Here is a 4,832-nt window from a genome sequence, read left to right as displayed (position 1 = left end):
TTCCTTCCTTCCTTCCTTCCTTCCTTCCTTCCTTCCTTCCTTCCTTCTTTCCTTCCTTTCCTTTTGCTTGACTATACATATTTGTAACCTGTTTTTTTTTCTTCTCAATGGGAAGGGGACTGAAAATTAAAGAAAACTTGAATTTTGAAAATAAAAAAGATTCAGTCAGCATTGGAAATTTCCAAGAACTTTTTTTGTCTGATTTTCAGAACCATTCCATTTCTTTCAGTTCATGGAGAAACAGGAAGCTGAAAGGTAGATAAAGGGGTCAAGGACCCAGTGAATTCTTCAGGTTCTAAGGTCAGTAAGTCAGGTTTCCTTGGCATGTAATTTTCTGGTCAATAAAGCATTTATGGAGCGACTCATTGAGTGCCAGTATTGTGTTTTGGTATTTTGGAAAGGAGACAGAATATAAACACACTCTGTCCTAAAGGAGCTTGCTTTCCAATTAAGGAAACAAAATTAAGTTCCTGGAAATTATTAAAGAACAATTAAACATGAACCATTAGGGCCCTGTGGTGGTCTCCTCACTTATTGAATTCCTTGTCATTGGAGGACTACAATCAGAGGCTAAAATATAAACCATTGTTGAGACTACTGTAGACCTTGCTATAAACTTATATTACTTTGTAGAACTTGTTATAAAAATATTTTGACAACTGTATTTCAATAAAATTAGTTTCCTTTGTAATCTTATATATTTTACCTTTAAAAACATTATTCTGAAACCTTACTGTTTTCCCTCTGAGACTGTCACTAATTTATCATATATATGTGTGTGTATGTGTGTGTGTGTATACATACCTTTTTTTTTACAGAATTGTTTGCATGTTTTCTCCTGCATCACACTGTGACCTCCTTGACATCAGAGATTGTCTTTTACCTTTCTGTGTATCTCCAGTGCTCATTACAGTGCCCAGTGCCTAATAAGTTGACTAAGAAGCAGTCTGAGACACACAAAATGGTTAAGAACCTTTAGAGGTCATGGTGCTTCTAGAGGGGATACTTAGGTATTTGCAGATGTAGAGCTGGAGAGGACTTGAAGGTCTCCTTTTATTGAGGAGGAAACTTAGGCATAGAGAATTTAAGTGACTTTGTCCTAGGTCACACAGGTAGTAAGTGGTAAAACCAGGATTAGAAGCAGGGTCTTGTTAATACAAGTTCAGCTCTTACCACTTCACCACACTCTTCCCCATTTGTAAGACAAAGATTCTATTTGACAATAGAAGTTCAAGGAGGAAGTGATCATCTCCAAGTAGGATAGTCAGGGAATGTTTCTTGTAAGAGGTAAGACATGAAATGGGCCCCAAAGTCAGGGAATCTTAAGAGCTAAAAAACCTTTATTAAAATAATCCATATTTATATAACATTTTACAAAGAGCTCTTCTCATAGTGCAAACCATCATCTTCTCAAATCTTAGTGCTTAGAGCACTGAAGAATTCAAGTGACTTTCCTAGGATCATATAGCCACTAAGTATTGGTAGCTGGCTGACCCTGGGCAAGTCATTAACCCTGTTTGCCTCAGTTTCCTCATCTGTCAAATGAACTGGAGAAGGAAATGGCAAACCACTCCAGTATCTTTTCCAAGAAAACCCCCAATGGGATCATGAAGAATTAGACACAACTGGAACAACAAAAAATCAGAGGCACAACTTGTACTCAGTCTTCCTGATGGAAAAAGTTCACCTCAGCATGTACTTTTTCAAGCTGCGTTTCAGGGCTAGGGCTAGAAATCAAAGGACAAAAGTGAGATAATCAATCCCTTTCCCCAATGAGTTTCCATTCTGCCTGAAGAATGTTCACAGATAAGTAAATACTGTGGTGTGTGTGTGTGTGTAATACATTATGATTCAGCTGTGTAAAGGAGAATCAGAACAGAGATGAAGTAGCATTAGAACTGATTCTTAAAGAGAATGCAAGATTCCAATGAAGAGGAATAAAATTCTACGCAAGGGGGGCATGATCCTAAGCCTATGGCTGGATGTATATCATGGAGCTCCTTTAAGGAGTCAGTAACTTATTTCACATTTATCCGCAGCCTAGAATCATCTGAAAAGCCTTTCAGTTGAACACCTGGTACATAAGAATAAGCCTTTATATTCTAAACCCCTGAACCCTGAGGTTCCATTGGTAGTTTTCCTACTTGCACCCCAAACCCTCAGTAAAGTTATATTTTTCATGTACCACAACGTGTTCAGTGCACTTAAGAACATTTTATGTGTATTGTATGTGTGAATATATATATATATATATATGTATATATATATACAAAGTGTCACTTTCATTTCTAAATACATCCCTCCCACATCCTCTACCTAGCAAGTGATGTCTTATAACAAAAGACAAAAAGGAAACAGTTAAACAAAACTAAGAAACACATCAAAGGTGTCTGACCATAGTGCCCCATCTCTGCAGAGAAGAGAGGGAGATTTTTGCTCACTTTTGGCTGCCTGAACCTTGCTATATAATACAGAGACCTGTGTATGAAATAGAATAAACACGAGGGCATTAGAAGGAAGACATTTTTCTGATGCCAACCCATGTTACCCAGGCAGAGAATCACTAAAGCTCAGAGCTCCATCACCAACCAGGGAGCAATTTTGTATCAATTTAAAATGTGAGCTAATTGGCAGTCCTGCAGAAACAGTTTGTATTCCAATGAGGCTTTCCAACTATCTGAATTAGTAGAGATAAGTCATTGTATACTGTTCAAATCAATCCATGGTAATTAAAAAAATTATTCCCTTTTGTGTATGGTTTATATGGGTACGTTGGATACTATTTTCACTCACCCTCTTACTGGGGAGACCTTTAGACTTTAAGTTTATAATCACTTTTATAAGTGGCGACTCTCTTAACACTTTCCCCAGAATAGTTGGGAGCAGTCCAGCAACCTCAGAGAAATGAACACCTGGCAAACTATAATGGCAGACCAGTAAGTCAATAAGCATTTATTAAGTGCCTACCAGGTGCCAGAAACTGTGTTAAGAGCTGGGGATACAAGAAGTAGCAGAAGATAACACCCCTCCCTCTCCCCTTCACCTTGAGGAGCTCACAGTCTAGTGAAGAAGACAACAAACAAAAATTTACAAACAAGCTATGTACAGGATAAATAGAAAATAATTAACCAAAGGAAGGCACTAGAATTAAGAGGGGCTTCCTGTAGAAAGTGGGATTTTTGTTGGGATTTAAAGGAAGCAAGGGAGGTTAGTAATTAGAGAGGAGGAGGGACAGGGTTCCAGGCATGGGGAACAGCCAGAGAAAATGCCCAGAGCTGAGAGATGGAGGTTCTTGTTCATGGAATAGCTACGAGACCAGTGTTACTGGATAGAAGAGTATGTGGTGGGGAATAAGGTATAAGAAAACTGGAAAGGTTGGTGGTGGGGGAGTGCACAAATTATGAAGGGCTTTGAATGTCAGAGGATTTTATATTTGATCTTGAAGGTGATCCAGAGCCAGTGGGGAGGGGAAAGGGGAAGAGGGGGGGAGGGGGAGGGGAAAGGGGGGGAAGAGGGGGAGGGAGGGAGAGAGAGAGAGAGAGAGAGAGAGAGAGTGTGTATGACATGGGCAGACATACTTTGGTGACTGAATGGAGGATGGATTAAACTGGGGAAAGACTCTAGGCAGGCATACCCAGCAGCAAGCTGTCGTAGTTTCAAGGTGATGAGTGCTTGTATTAGAGTGGCGGCAGTGTCAGAGGAGAGAAGGGAGTATATTTGAGAATTGTTGCAAAGGTGAGATCACCAGGCCTTGGCAACAGAGTAGATATGGGGGGTGAGAGATGGTGAGGAATCTATGATGACACCTAGGTTGTGAGCTTTAGGGACTAGGAGGATTTTGGTGCCCTCACGGTAATAGGAAAGAAGGTAGGGAGGTTTGGGGAGAAAGAGAATGAAATCCGTTTTTGATATGGTAAAGGGTAAGGACTGATAGGTTACCAGCCCTCTCAGCCTCATCCAGGTTGTACTTAGCTAACCATCTCCAGTTGGGGGCCATCTCCAGTGTCCCAATCTGTATCTGACCATTGGATGCAGATGACTCCAAAGGAGAAAGTGAGACTGGTGACTTTGCAGAGCCCACCCTCACTTAAATTCAATTTACTTGCAAGTCAAGATATTACCTTCCTGATGTCATGATCCTCTTTAAGAAAGAAGGACAAACAAAAACAACAGCTAGCCACCGTTCTGGACCAGAATACCCAATCCCATTTATTCTGCAAATCTGAACCCTCTACTTCTCCTCTGATTACTTCAGACCACAGTGAGCTTTTCTTTTCTTAAATACCACTTACAGAATATACCATATAATCTCACAATTGATTATGGGTTGTCTTTTATTATTCTGTAGCTGTGTCTGGTATGTTTGTCTTCTTTTCTCAACTAGATTGTAAGTACTTTGAGGGCAGGAACCTCATCTCATTCATTCATTCATTCGTTTTTACTTTTCTGTTCCCCAAAGAGTTGGTGAGAGTGCAGAGTAGTTGCTTCAGCAATTAAATCCCACAAGTATTTATTGGATAATTATTTAATGCTTATGCCATTTAGAGATACTTAAATCGCTGACATGGACCTGATACTAAAAGAGTTTGCGATTTTGTTGGTGTAATATGACAAATACCCATGGTACAGTTTTCCATGGTACAAACACAGGGCAAGGAAACATATGAGTAAGGGCCAAAATGAGTCATGCTGATTATGAGTATTATAAAAACCTCAAGTTCCACTGACTGGACAGGATCCCTGGATTCAAAGTCTAGAGTACAAATCATTATATGAAAATTATTAATTTGAAGTGATTCAACCAAATCTTTGAGAAGGAAAGACTTTAATCT

Source organism: Petaurus breviceps, unplaced genomic scaffold, assembly GCF_028583685.1.
Source record: "Petaurus breviceps papuanus isolate PSGF00001 unplaced genomic scaffold, PetGlider_PUasm1.0 90667, whole genome shotgun sequence".
NCBI lineage: Eukaryota > Metazoa > Chordata > Mammalia > Diprotodontia > Petauridae > Petaurus > Petaurus breviceps.
Note: the sequence above shows the minus strand (reverse complement) of the source record.